We start from the raw sequence: 15,714 nt of genomic DNA on the forward strand, positions 1-15,714 counted from the left end.
ACTGCCGCCCACGGCTCAGTGCATTCAAATTTATTCAAACTCGGTGGCTGACATTGATGGATGCAGCGACTTCCCCACAATATGGAGAAGGTGCGGGGGCATTTAGGGCTGCAGGCCCCCAGGGGGGGCGGGGCTCCCTCCCTGCGCTGCTGGCTTTTTACATGGGGATCTCGACCCTGGGTCCCGCCCCCCCACCTCACTCTAGGACATCAGGGACCCTCCTGCCGACCACAGGGAGGCTCTTGTCTCTCCCTGTCCCCCCACAGGAGGGCTGAAGGCTGAGTCCACAGGAAACAGAAGGCTGAGGAACGGGATTGTGCGTAGGAGGCAAAAACACGGAATCTTACATGTGTGGAGGTTGAAGCCAAATAAACAGATAAACAACCCACCCTTTAGGCAGGCATGGCTAAGATCTGAGGGTCTTAGGGGGCTACACTGATTAGGGGTTGGTCACATGAGCCGTAGGAGGCATAGACAGAGCCTCAGATCCCACTGCCCATCAGCTGCCCACCCCAACCCCAACCCAAACACCAGTCCAGAATTCTATCGTGTTGCTCCCACTCTCCAAACCTGGCTCTGGTGCTCAGTAACCCCCACTTCTCCATTCTGACCAAGGGGGACCTAAGGATGAAAAGAAAGAGCTGGGGACCAGATGATAACCCTCCACGAGATCGTGCCTTCTGTCCCGAACCAGGAGAGCAGGAAGATGGACAGGAGCTAGACATGATGACTCCGAGAGGACACTCCACAGGGGGCCGCCTACACCTGCAGGGTGGGCACAACGTGCCCACTATGTGGCAGTGGCAAAGATGCCCTGGGTTGGTATCTCAGCTCTGCCATTTACTGACCGGGTGTGGTCTTGGGCAAAGCCCTAAGGGGGACTCTGTTTCCTCGTCTGTAAAATGAAGGACTGGAAGAGGTGACCTTCAGGATCACCTTCAACTTAAACTCTGTTCTCCTTGGCATGTTGCTGTTCATGATCTATCTTTCCCCAGGTATCTTATATTTCTTCTCTTTATGTTCATTCTGTATGTACTAAGACACGTACTTGTCGTCTCCCCCATTAGAATGTCAGCTTCTGGTAGGTAAGGATCGTTTCATTCTTTGACTTCTTATCCCCGTGCATGCAGTAGATACTTAAGTGCTCGTTGGCTGACTTCAGACAGCGAGATATTCTCATTGTTATTTCCTTTTTGCCCCAACTTGGGCACCATCCATGCCGCTATCCTTGGTCCTCCTCTCTCTGTCTCCACAATCTTATCTAACCCTACAGCTTCAGTAACTGCCTCCACATGGCTGAGTCTCAAATACAAATTCCAGCCCTGACCTCTTTCTCTAAAACATCAGTCCATTCTTGCCAACATGCCTGCTGGACAGCTGCACCCAGCTCCAAACTCAGGGTTTCCAAGCTCCCATTTTTCTCCCAACTTCTTGTTGCTCCTTTCCCTGTTATCTCCCATCTCTGTCGATGGCACCACAACTCTCCCAGTCACCCAGGTCCTCGCTTCCCAATTTTGACTCTTTGGTCTTTCACATCACTCACCTTGTGTCAGTGGTCAAGACCCTGCCAATTTTTTATAACTGCTTCCTCTAATCATTTTCATTTCTTCCATCCCAGCCTCATAGGTGGCACAGTGATTAGAGTTCTGGACTTGGAATCAGGATGATCTGAGTTCAAATTCCACCTCAAACATTTAATGGCTATGTGACTCTAGGCAAGCTAATTAACTTCTCAGCCTCAGTTTCTTCATCTATAAAATGGGAATTCTAATAGCTTCTACATCACAGTTTATAAGAATCAAATGTTATGTATATGCAAAATGCTTTGCAAGCCTTAAAGTTATGTGTGTATTTATACCATGATATAATTGTGAGCAATTACTATTAAAAACTATTCTTCTCTAATCTACACTGCACAGTCTTCCCAAGTAATTGCATGGGGTTAGAATATTAATTTAATACAACAGTTATCAATAACCCACTACATAAAAGGGACTGCGCAGCCCCTGACAGAAAGGGGTCACTGCTGTCCTCACACTCCCCTGAGAGGGATAGAACATGGGCACATGGTCAAAGAGACAGCATAAGCAACTGGAAAGGGAGGTGTAGATGAACTTGAACTTTCAGGCAAGGCAAGGATGCTGAGAAGGAGGAACACAATCCAGCCAGTTGGAAGGAAGGGAATGGAGGAAGGGACAGTGCAGGGGCTAAGAGGTGATGTTGTGAGTGCCAGAGGAATATTATTTTGGCAGGTTTGTACAAGGTGGATTGGAGAAGGCAGAGTATCTGCCAAGAAAACCTCAAAAGGGTCACCAAGAGTCAGACAGTATTGAAAGGACTGAACACTGCTACATTACTACTACTATCACTACCACCATTACTACTACTACTACTACTACTGCCACTACTACTAATTATAACCACCACCACTAGTACTACTGCTGCTGTTGCTGCCACTGCAACTAATACCATTATTACTACTACTATTACCATTACTACCACTACCACCACCACCACCATCACCACTACTATTACCCCTCCTCCTCGTCCTCCTCCTCCTCCTCCTTCTTCTCCTTGTCCACCTCCTCCTAGTCTTCCTTGTCTTCCTTGTCTCCTTCTTCTCCTCCTCCTTGTCCTCCTCCTCTTCCTCATCTTCCTCCTGCTCTTGCTCCTCCTTCTGTTGCTCCTCCTTCTCTTCTTCCTCTTCCTCCTCCTCCTCCTGTCCTGATTTCTTTATGCTGAGGGGTGCAGGTCCAATCAGGGATCCTTGAGTTTATAATCGCCTCCTCTCATCTCCCCATAAGCCACTGGAGTAAGTGTTTGTTGATGGATTCTTGTAGTTATTTCTTTTGTTTCCATTTAACTCTTAAATTGTTCTTTAGCTTTTCCTTTGTGTGTTCCTTTTCTCCCTGAGTGTTGCCTGATAGCAGGGGGTATATTCTAGCTGGTTATGGGGCTGGGCATGGAACTTTCAGCAAATTCCTACTGACTGAAGGAGTGAATCTGATGACTGATGGGACGCAAGTAGAGTATAGTGAATAAGCACTGGACCCTGCTCAAACCCTGTCTCCGGTGATAATTAGACATGTGAACTTGGGCAAGTCATTTCAATTTTATAAGCCTCAGTTTTCTCATCTGTAAAGTGAGGGAGTTAGACTCAATGACATCTAATCTAGCTCTAAACCTATGATCCTGTGATTTAGTAAGTTAATTAAAGTGAATAAATGAACCAAGGAGTAAGTGAATGAATGAATAACGAACAGACACAGGTATGCACAGAACTGATTATAAGGATAATAATTATTCTCTTTCAGGGCCACCCCAGTGGATGGAAAGAGGAAATTTTGTATTCTTGGAAGAACAGTGATGGGAGGAACAGTCAAAGATGGTGCTGTCAGGAATGGGAAAGTCCAGAAATAGATAACAGAGATGGGGAAGGGAGAAGTCATAGAAGTGCATGTCAAGAGTTGAAACAGAAGCATCAGAACAGAGAAGAAGAGGTGAGCAATGAAAGATTAGAAATGAGGACCTCAGATTGTGAGTTGGGGTAATGGTAAACAATGTGACTCAACAGGAAGGTGTATAGGAAAAGGGCATTAAAATGGGGGGGGGGGTTGAGAGAAAGGTCTAGGATAAAGATCAGAGGTGGATTTTTGAGGAGGGAAATCAAAGGATGGAGGTCAGAGACAAGAGTTCATAGGTCATAACCAGAAATAGGGGATTCGGAGCTCAGGATCCGGATCCGGATCAGGAAAGGGGATCAGCAATTACAGGTCAAGAACAATGAAGATAGGGATGAAGTTAAGGGTAGGGGAAAAAAGACAGAAGAGATCATTTATAAGGATCAGGAATATAGAGTCCAGAATAACAGTCAAAGGGAGCTGAGGTGTCAGAATTAGGGACTAAAAATGAGAGTCAAAGAGCAAGATCAGAGATGAAGGTCAGAAGTCAATAATAAAGGTCAGAAATGACAGGTAAGGGTATAATTTAGGGATGGAACCTAGAGATGGAATGGGCTAGATATGTGTTAGAAATAAGTGATGAGAATTAGGAATTGAGATCTATGATAAGAGTAAAAAACTAAAGTTTAGAAAATAATCATGGGGTAGAAGATGGATCAAGAAGGGAATAAGAATTAGGATTAATGCTAATCAATAATAGTGATCAGAAATGGGGGTCAGAAATGGAGTCTGGAGTCTTAGGGGAACCAATGGTGAGGTTCAGGTTTGAGGGCATGAGAGATGAAAGGTTAGGGATGAAGGTTACATATGGAAGGGTCAGATAATAAACCAGATGTGAAGGTCAGAGATAAGGGATGGGATCAGGATAAGGTCAGAAATAGGATCAGGAAGCCCAACCCAGAGCTGGGGCTCAGAGTGAGGATTATGAATGGAGATTAGGAATAGATGAGTCAAAGATAAAGGTCAGATATGGGGTTTGTGGATGGAGTAACAAGCATGGGAGTTAGTGAATAACTTCAGAAATGGGGAGTGTAGAAGTCTAGAAATAATAATTCAAAAAGTAGGATAAAGAATAGAATTCAAGAATGAAGACAGATATAGGAAAGTTAGAGATGGGGTCAGGATTAGTCAGGAATCAGGGAGGGGTCAGGAGAGTAAAGCAATGGAGTTCAAGGTATGGTATCCAAGAGAAGAGCAAGAGATAGTGCCAAGAGACAGAATCAATAATAGAGGTCAGAGATGGGAATAAAAGATGAGGTTAAATTATAGGAGTCAAAAAAGGGAGATTTCAGAGAAGGGTTCGGGGGTCTGGGATGGCAGTAAAAAATGGAATTTATAGAGAAAGTAATCAATGATAGTGGTTAGAGATGGAGGTCCAGGATTGAGCTTAAAAGATAAATCAGAATTGGACTTTAAAGATGGACTACAAATTAGATCAAGGAAAGAAGTCAAGAATAAGTGTCAAAAATAGAAATAAGGGATGAGATATGCAAGTAAAGGATAGAAGCTAGGAATGGGAGAGTCAGAATGAGGGAATCATTGAAAAGGGTCAGAAATGATCAGAGAATTTGGAATTAGAATGAGATGGTGTCAGAAATAGAGATCCTCCCTTAGTCAGAAATAGGAGCCAGAGATGAAGGTTGATAATAAGGAAACAGGGAGGAGATCAGAGTTAGGGGTTAAGGAATGATGTGTGTGTTCAGGGATAATAAATAAAGAAATTCAGGATTGAAATGGGGATGGGTGGGAATGGAAATCAGAGATGCAAATAAAAATTGATATTCAGAGCTGAATATCAGAAATAGTTGAGGCAAAGCAGGATTAGAGATGAGAAAGGTAAAGATAAAGAATAGAGAGATGGGATTAAGGGATTAGAATTAGAGAAAGAAATAATAAACTAAGGGATGGAGGCCAAAAAGGGTGTCAGAAAAGAGAGTGAAGATTGGCAGTCAGAGACAAGAGTAAATGGATGAAAATAAATGGAAATCAAGACCAAGGTGTGAGGGGGAGATCAGGGTTGGGAGTTAGAGATGTAAAGTAAGTCAGGGATGGCATCCAGAGATGGGCTTTAGGGTTTAGGAACAGAAATAGAAGTCAGAGATAAGAGTAAGGTATGGTATTTAAGGATAGGAATTAGAAATGAAGAGTACAGAGTGGTGGGTGGTAGAAGGGTTCATATGCCAAGTCAGAATGGTGTTTAGCAGTCAAAGATAGAAGGTCAGGAGTTGGGGAAGGTTGTAAAAGAAAGCAAGGATGAGAGTTAAAGATCATATCAGTGTCAGGGATGGAAAACAGAGATGGGGTCAAAGATCTTAGAATAGGAAAGAATCTTAGTGAACACCTAATTCAATTTTTATCTATTCAAGAATTGCCTCTACAACATCCCCAATAAGTGTCCATCCATACTTTGTATGAATGCCTTTAATTTTATATTATTTATGTAATGAGGAACTAGTCAGGCTGTTGTAATATTTACATTGCCCAATATAGCTCTCCCAGAGATCTATCTCATAACAAATAAGAAAAAAAGAAGAAAAATAAATTTCATTAAAATTTTTTTTATTATAGCTTTTTATTTACAAGTTCTATGCATGGGTAATTTTACAGCATTGACAATTGCCAAACCTTTTGTTCCAGTTTTTCCCCTCCTTCCCCCCATCCCCTCCCCACCGATGGCAGGTTGACCAATACATGTTAAATATGTTAAAGTATAAATTTCAGTAAAATTAACCAATACATCAACTGCCTCATCCAATATCCTTATTGGTATTCCATACCCAGAACCTTCCATCTCTGCAAAGAAATGAAGGAAGGAGGTGTATTTACATTTCTTCTTTGGGGACAAGTTTGACCACTATGATTTGAAGACTTTCATTGAGGAGAAAATCTATTACCTCCTGTGGCAACTTATTCTATTTTTGAATAATTTTAATTATGTAGGACTTTTTCCTTACATCAAGCCTCAATTCTACCACCACCCCTTTTTTTTTTCTTTTTTTGCAACTTCTAATAAGGCTTCTAGCTCTGCCTTCTGGGGCCACACAGAAAACATCTAATCTATATCCACACAACAATTCTTAAGATAAATTAGCATACCCATTCTGAGTTTTCTCTTCTTCAAGTAAAACATTCCCAATTTTATTACTGATCCTTATATAGTATAATCTCAAAGTCCCTCAGAATCCTGATTTCTCTGTTCTGAAAGCTCTGTAGTTAACAAATGTCATTCCTAAAATGTGGCTTTCTTTCAGCCTAATCTATCAATTCCCTAGTCATAACCCTTTTATGCCTTCCTTAATTTAATCTGATTGAATGAATTTGGTTGCCATAAAGAGTAAAAGATGAAATCAAAGGTGGGTGTTAGAAAGAAGAATCAAGGATGTGAGATGAAAGAAAGGGATAGAGACTGGAGAAGTGTTGGCCAAAGATGGGACTTAGAAATGGTGCATCAAGAATGGGTTTGAGAGATGGGGCCAATGATAAGAACTGGAGCTGAGGGCTTGTATGGAGAGTCAAAGATTATCAAGAAATAAGAGATGACAGTCAAGTCTGAATATCAGGGATAACACTAGGAGATGAATCAAGATAAAGAGCTAGAGATTGGAAGAGAAGCATGAGAGTCAAATAAAGAATGAGAAATGGAGCTCAAAACTGAAGTTCAGGGATGAAATCAGAAAAGAGGTAAGGAAAGTGAGTTAAGAATGGGATCAAGTACAGGAATCAGGGATGAAGGTCAAACATGGAGAGGTCACAGATAATAGATTAGGAATGAGGATCAGAAGTGGAAGGATAGATGGATTTTAGAGATGAAAAGCAGAAATTTGGACCAAAAATGAGAAATAAAAAATGGTGATTAATGATGGGAAAGGTTAAAAAAATGCCTCCATTTTAGAATCAAGAATAGGTTTAAGATGACAAATCATAGATGAGGAATGAGGAATGTAATTCTGTGATGGGAATCAGAAATAGGAGTCAGAAATTGGGATTGGAAAAAAAGGTGAAGACATGAGAATAGGAATGGGTTCAGATTGAATCAAGATTAAAGGACTGGATATGACAATCAAGACATGTGGGTCTAGAGATAGAGTCAAGGAGAGAGCCTTGAAATTATATTAGGGATAAGGAGTTAGGGAAGGAGGAATTAAACATATGGGCCTGAAATGAAAGGCATGGATAGAAGTCACAGATGGAAACTCAAAGTAGGGACCAGTAATAAGGTCAGAGATAACAGTAAAGAAGGAGACTCAAAGGTTGCAGTCGGCTAATGAAGATCCAAAAAATAGCTCAACTCTGAATTCCATTTTAGGGGGAAAGGAACCAGGGGATTGTTAGAGAATTAAAAGGGACTGGCCCCCCCTTCTCTCTCTCTCTCTCTCTCTCTCTCTCTCTCTCTCTCTCTCTCTCTCTCTCTCTTTCTCTCTCTCTCTCTCTCTCTCTCTCTCTCTCTCTCTCTCTCTCTCTCTCTCTCTCTCTCTCTCTCTCTCTCTCTCTCTCTCTCTCTGTTAGATACTTGTATGTCAGAGACTGCCCATCCTTTCTCATGAGAGAGAAATAAATTTTTTCTGCACTTATAAAACAAACAAATAAAAAAACAGAAACGGGAATCAGAATGAGATCAGAATGAAAGAATTAAAGATGGGAGTCAGAGATGGAAAAGATGAGATTAGGGATAGGGTGATCAGAGACTGGGGTCATGGAGTAAGGCATCTAGGGAGGGTATCAGAGATGTTTGTCAGGGATAAGAGTCAGAGATGAGTATCAGAAATAAGAGGGTCATAAATAGGTAATTAGAGATGAGGAGTTAGAAATAGGAAAAAGAATGTAGGCTCAGGTATGGGGGTAAATCATGGATTTGGACATATGTAGAAGTTTGAGATGGAGGTTGGGATCCAGAACTGAAATTAGGAGGTTGAACATGGTAGGAGTTACAGGAGTTACAATCATGGGGTGGAGATATGGGCATTAGAGATGGGAGTCAGGGACAGGAATTTGGAAGTTGGGATAGAAGTTTGGAAATGAAAATCAGAATTTGAAGTTAGAGACAAGGATTACAAATGTAAATCAGGAGTGGCAAAATTTGAGTTAGAAATAGGGACCAGAGATTGAGAGAGTACAGATGAGCATCAGAGATGGGGGTCAAAAATAGGAAATCAAAAATGCACAAATGAGAAATGAGAAATAATGGATGGAAGACAGAGATAAGGACTGGGAATATGAGTTAGGGGGCCTGGGATTAAGTCTGGGCAATTAGACAGAGCAAGAAGGTGTCAGAAATGGCAAGAGGAACTCTGACTATGGCTTTTTATCTCTTTCTCCTCCTCCACTATCCCCCTCCCCATCCATTGGGGTCTATCTCTCCCACCCACCAGGGGGTTGGAAGAGGCTCAGTTGCATGGATTCAATCCCCCTAAAGGGGGGATGATCAGATCTGGCCTTGTCCCCAAGAAATGGCCACCTCTGATCTACCCCAACTCTAAAAGAGAACCAGGGAGAGGGGGACATAGCCTAAACCCTGGCCTGCCCCATCCAGGGGCCTGGCACAAACAGCACAAACCATCAGGCTAAACTCGGGGAGATTTACAGCGGGGGCGGGCAGAGCGAGGAGAGCCCAGGCCGGTGAGAAATCTCCGAACAGCGCGCTAACCACTTTCCATTTTATACCTCAGCGGCTTTATAGCATCTTAAGGATTTCTGTGCACGGCTGGCTTCCCGCCCAGGGAAAAACCGGCCTTGTAAATAAATACTAAATATATATGAACGAGGGGGGGGGGGAAGAGAAGGGGGAGAAGGAGGAGGGAGAGTAGGGAAAGGAGGAAGGGGGGAATGAATGGGGGTGAGAAGGAAAGAAGGAACAGGCCAGGAAGGGTGACTGGGAGGGGGGGATATTGGGGAGCAAAAGACAAAGATGAAAGAGGGAAACCAAGTTAGGGGAAAAAAAGCAGATTAAGGATTAGAATCAGAATTCCAGAACCCCAGCCATACAGGGCTGTGGGGAAAAGTCATCCAAACCCTGGGGATGAGGGAGCTGGCCCCTTCAGCCCCACAGGCCAAGTACACATGTATTTTTCCTGAGGTGCTCAAGCCCAAAAAGCAGATCATTTGTGTAAAGTGGGTCGAGGTGTGTGTGTGTGTGTGTGTGTGTGTGTGTGTGTGTGTTATCGACACACCCAAACCTTCATGACACACTATTTGGGTGTCAGGTTTTGGGTCTTGGGGAGTGGGTGGGGGAGGAGAGAGAGTGTCAGAAATATGTGTCAGGGCTGGGTCCTAGAATTTGTATTCAGAGAATTGGGTAGGGGGTGAAGGTTAGATAGGCTGGTCTTCCGAGGTTAACTTTCCCTGGAGCTTTCAGCCCTGGGACCCTTTGCCTAAGCCAGAGTAGATTCAGTCAGTGACACTGGGACCCCCTTGCACAGACCCTCCCGGATTCAGGTTCATGGTGAAAGGGTGGGGCTGAAAGGGTGAGCAGGGGACCATCCTCTCTCCTCTCGGGGACCCAGCAATTTCTCGTCGTCCCCCCATGTCTCAGATATTAAGTATTCAAACCTCATTTACATCCTTATTTTTCAATTTGCTGCCACAGTAGTTTAATTTATTCGATATAATTTCTTTTTCTGAGGGGACATTAATCATTGCCCTGTGCTTGTGGGCGCCTGTGGGATCTGTGTGTGTGTGCGTGCGCAGCACGGGCATGTATGGGAGCGTGTGTGTCCGTGGGTCTGTGGGATAGGAACTCTTTGTGAGTGTGTGTCTGTGGGTGTGGGCACCCAGGGGGGAGCAGGTGGTGGGAGCCCCACTGGGCATGGGAGGAACACGGTTTGTGATCAAGGAAAGAGTTCAGAACTCGGAGTTCCCAGAGGCTCCTGTGGCTAGCTGCTTGACCCTTGGCAAGAGAGCCAGCCATACTTTCTTTGGACTTCGGCGAGATGGTCTATATCCAGCTCCAACATTTTATGAGTGTGTGAACGTCGGTGTGAGGACATGGGCATATGGGTTTTCAGGCATTAAAAACAATTCAGGCACTTTTTCAGAATCTTCCCAGGCCTCTTTGTTGAAGGGGGTAATGGTGGGAAGAAGCGAGCAAAAGGAAATTATCTCCCTGACTCTCAGTCTCCAGTTTAGTCCTTTTGAGTTCCAAGCTCCCTAGTGATGAATTCTCATGTTCCCCCTTTCTTTCTGACTCCCCACCCTACCCACCAAGCACTTCATTTCTAGTTCTCACCCACCCATCCATCCACACACATCTAAGTTGCTTTGGGTTTTCCTTTCTTAGGAGCCTCCTTGCTCTCCTGTAGCTGGAAGTTTCTTACAATCCAAAGACCCTGTTTGTCTGCTAACCAGAGAGACAGATACATATTCAGCCATGAAGAGAAAGACAGGCATAGAAACTCTTGAGAAGTAAATGAGGCAAATGATGGGGAGACAGACAGACAGAAGGAAGGGAAGGATGGAAGGACAGAGAAAGTGAAAGATGGAGGGGAGGAATAAAGACAAAAGGGAGGAAGAAAAAGAGACAGACACGGAGACACAGACAGAAGGAAAACAAAGAGACAGAGAGAAGAGAGGGAGGGAGAGAAAGACAGACACAGAGACATAGATAGAAGGAAGACAGACAAAGAGAAGAGAGAAGGGAGAGAAAGAGACAGACAAAGGCAGAAAGACACAGAAAAATGGATAGAGACAGAGAGGAAAGAGAAAGAGAGAGAAATGGATAGAGAGGAGGGAGAAAGAAGGATATACAGAGAGGCAGAGAAAGAAGGAAGGGAAGTGGGGAGAAAGACAGACAGAGAGGGAGGGAGGAAAAGAGGGAGAGAGAGAGAGGGAGAGAGAGCCAGCAAACAAGCGTCTCAGCCCATAAAGTCTCTGGAATGGGAGGAAGGGGCAAGAGAGACTCGGGCGTCAGTACAGATCGGAGTCACAGCTCAGTGCAGAGTGGCTGGGGTGGGGGTGGGGGACACAGGGTGGGGGCTGATGTTCTTCCAAGAGCCAAGATGAGTGATATGGCTGTGTGTGTGTGTGTGTGTGTGTGTGTGTGTGTGTGTGTTTGGGGCGGGGGTGGGAACTGCGGGATGTCTGGATGTTTTTCTGTCTATCCCTCTCACAGCTTCTGTCTCACAATCCTGGTAGTCTTCAGTTATTTCCTGGTTTTTCTCAGGCCTTCCTCTAGCCCAGCCTTGGTTCGGGATTCTGGATCCCCAGTCCCAGATTCTCTCCTTTGACCTGGCTCACTGTACCCCCTTCCCAAAGTGATGATGAGTTGACATGGTAAACAAACTGGCTTTAATAGGGGAGCCTCCTTCTTCCCTCTCAGAGGGCAGACTGAATTAGGGGCTTTCATAAATGTCTTCTGCTATTCAGGATAGGGACTCTAGGGGAAAGTTAGAGCATATCTGTGTGTGATAAATACACACTAACATTCTAGTATCTCTGTGGGACAGGGGCAGGAGGAGATGGCAGAAGCTGAGTATGGGCAAGGAGAAGGGGGCTTCCAGAGGCATTGGCCCTAGCCTTGGCCCTGGGAAGGACAAAAGCAATCTCTCTTCTTCTGCCCATTAGGTGACTCCCACCTGTTTTTGAACCTGGTCATATATTACAATAAAATCAAATATCACCTAGTGCAAGCTCCCCAAGTTGCTTCTTAGATCCCTTCTAGGCTTTTCCTTTCCCCAGATCAAATTTTGCTTGAGATTCCTTCACTCTGTTCATTGCTACAAGAAGCATCTTTTGTCTTCCATATACTTATAATTGTCATCTCCTCTGAGGGTAGGGACTTGCCATTTTTGTCTTTGTATCTTTGGTAACTAGCCCCCTGCCTAGCATATACAGGTGTTTAATAAATCCTGGTTAATTGATTAACATGAGGGGGTGGTCTTTTATGATAATTCCCTTAACCCTATTTCTGATAGTCCCCAAGAGCTGGGGGTTCTTTCTTGAAAAACAATCCTCAGATTCTCTGCCCCTTCTCTGCTTCTTTCCTCCTTGAAGTGAGGTCTCTACAGCCATGACTCCTTTAGCCAATGTCCAATGGTGTAGATCTTCCCCCTAGATCTGAAGTGTACTTGTCCCTCTGTCCTATACAGGGACAGCACTGAGAACAGAGTTATACCTAGTTAAAGATGCATCTCCCTCAGAGATGCCCAAGTCCAGATCCAGATATTGATCTGGGTTTTTCTTCCCGATCTGGAGAAATCTCACCCTCCTCGTGTACTTTCCTCTCAGCCCAAACCAGGAAGATTTATCAAACAGGAGAAACTAGGCCTGGTACCTCCTCATTTGGTCTGAGTATCTCAGGAGCCTCATACAATCATGTGTGTGTGTGTGTGTGTATGTGTGTGTGTGTAGTTAGCTTATTTCAACTCAGAATTCCTCTGCCCAAGATATCTGCCAGCCTCAAGCTCCCCAGCAAGTCACTGAACCAGACACAAATCCCTCATTTTACAGATGAAGAAACTGAGGCTCATATACAGTCAATAATTTGCCCAAGCTCATAGAGGCAGAGATAGAAACTGAGTCTGGATCTTCGACTACAAATGCCGTACCCTTCCCATTGTGTCTCGATGCTTCCTTGGAGATGGTCAAGAGACCAAGAGCTGAGACTGGGGACAAGGTTATGAAGGCATTGAAAAGGTTGACAAGGGGCCAGGGAGGAGGACAAGGCCCAGAGGACTCGGGTGTCTGGGGACGAGGGAGGAGGGCCTAGGGAATGGTTGAGGAGGGAGGGGGATGCGTGGGTCCAGGGGATGGCCAGGCCTGGGGAGAAGGGAGCCCGTTCATTTGAATAATGGGCAAAATCAAATTAATTCTACATTAAATAGTTGTGAATAAAGGGTTGAAGTCAGCAGTTTCAAACTTGTTTTCCTTAATTACTTTCCGTGTTTAATGTCATTAAGAAGATTAAAAATTCATTAACAAGAGTACTAAAGTGGCAAATCAGGAAAGCCATCACTCCAGGTTAGAAACTCCGCTGAGGCCGCACCCGGCACTCTCCTGGGGGTGGGGGTGGGAGTGGGGGTGCACTCACACAAATATAGCCCGTCTCATCGCCAGACTCACATACGTGTTCTCATATGTGCACATTTGCACACCATCCCAATGACACTTCCCAAGAGGCAGGACCCCCTTTTTCATTAGAAACCCTTCCCTTCTTGCCTTCTCCCTAAGAGAGAAGGGAAATCCAAGTCAAACTTTTATGAAACCAAGGGTTTTTCCCCTCTTCCCATCTCACTGTGTCTAGGGGATTCAGTCCTAGCTCGATCTCTCACTGACTCACCATGTGATCTTCCTCTCTGGACCTTGATTTTCTACTCTGCAAAATGAGAGTATTGGACTATTTAATCTCTAAGGTCCCTTGATGAACAAATCTGGAAGAGTTTCACATGGGGATGCCACAAGGCATTGATTAAGGAACAAATCATTTTGTCTAGTTTTTTCATTAGTATTATTTTAATCAGTATATACTTAGTCACAGAGTGGGAAGCCTGGCCTGAGACTAGACAAATGAGACATGTGTTCCCTTCTCCTGTATACTCTGGGCAAGTCCTTGTTTGGTGGCCAAACTTGACCCTGTTCCCTTTCCCTGTGGTCTTGTGCTGTTCTTTGTCTCCATTTCCCCCCTTCCCCAGAGAGTTCGCTGCTCTCCATGCTGTCTCCTTGGATATCCCATCCTCTCCCACAGTGGATCTATCTCCCCTTGGTTGAGTTTACCCTTAATTCCTCCCGTGATAATTGCAGCCTTTTCATCTTGCCATGACCTCTGGAGCTCATCCTTACGAACAAGCATCTGCTTTCATATGTTGTATGTACATGTGGGTGGGTGGGTGTTTGCATGAGCTCCTTGGGTGAATGAGCAGATCTGTGCATTTGGGAGTCTCCCTGAGTATATGTGGGAAAGACTCCTAATGTTCTCAAACTGGGCATCTAGGAGTGTCTGTCTGTGTGTCTGTGTGTCTGTCTGGCCCCCAGGCTGCCCCCAGAAGGCCCCTCCCCAGCCTCCTGCCTCTGACAGACGAGCTGGCGTCACAATAAATCTATGGCCGCCCGGCTGGGAAACAGGCGGCTGCCGTAGAAAGGAAGCGTGGATTTGCATATTGAATTAAAATTAAGAGCTAATTATGCAAATAAATTATGACATTTGGCAGGAGAATTTGCTTCAAGATCATTTATTACGTTCTTTTTATAACAGTGTGAGCATTTAACGGTCAAAGACAATATTTTAAGGGAAAATTAACACAGGATTATTAACCTAAAAACAATTCCCCATTTATGTGATGGCTGTGTGGCCTGGCACACCTGGGTTGGGACACCCGCTCCACCTTCATGCCCATGGCAGTATGGGGGAGGGTAGCCCTGGGAAAGAAGAGCAATCAGGGAGGGGGAAGGGAAGTTCTCCCTCCCTCCCAGCCCCTCAGGAGAACAGCCACGGGGGTAGCCCCTCTAGGATGAGGCTCAGGCAGGTGAAAGTGAAAATCACAGAAATCTCTGTCAGTCCCTGATGATAGAGCTGTGGACCAGAGCAAAAGGGAGAAACTGAGGAAGGAAGCATTCAATTCACTTCCACATATAGCCCTGGCCTTGAGAGAGCTCCTGATCCAGTGAGAGAAAAATGGCAGCCTGGAGTACAAGAATGAAAGGAGGGAGCAATGTCCCAACCCAAATGTGCAAGACCAAGGGGCTATTTCATAATCCTTTGATTCGAAGAGGAAAGAGACTGTCTTTAGGGAGCCCTAAGTCTGAAGGGAAAACAACAGGCCTTGAGAAAAGTAATCATTTATTCAAGATTCTTAGGTTCTGCTCCTGACTCTTCAGATTGACTGAAGACGGGGAAGAAGCCCCCTGGGTCAGACGGTTCTCGTGGCAGGAGCAGGGTCCGTGCTGCCAATGACTAATGTCGGCCCCTTGGAGGGAATTCTACTGGGTGACAGAATGGTTAGGACAATGTGGAGAAGGCAGTGATGAGCCAGACAAAAACGGTCAACCCTCAGGAGGAGCATTCTTGGGTCTTCTAGCAGGGAGAGGCTATATTCTTTGCTGTCTTTTATCTTTTGGTGACTTATCCTTTGGTCCCTCTCTGCCATTCGTAGAAAGGAAGCCATGATCAGTCAACCCCACTGAGAGCCACCCAGAGCTGTCAGTGAGCTTAGCAAAGACAGCTGTAGCAAGCACCACAAAGGCTGCTGGGGGAAAGCTTGCAGGATAAGAAACTCAGATTCTTCCCGAATCACCAATGCTCTGTTCTTCCCCGTTTATTTCAAGT

Source organism: Sarcophilus harrisii, chromosome 2, assembly GCF_902635505.1.
Source record: "Sarcophilus harrisii chromosome 2, mSarHar1.11, whole genome shotgun sequence".
Classification (NCBI taxonomy): Eukaryota; Metazoa; Chordata; class Mammalia; order Dasyuromorphia; family Dasyuridae; genus Sarcophilus; species Sarcophilus harrisii.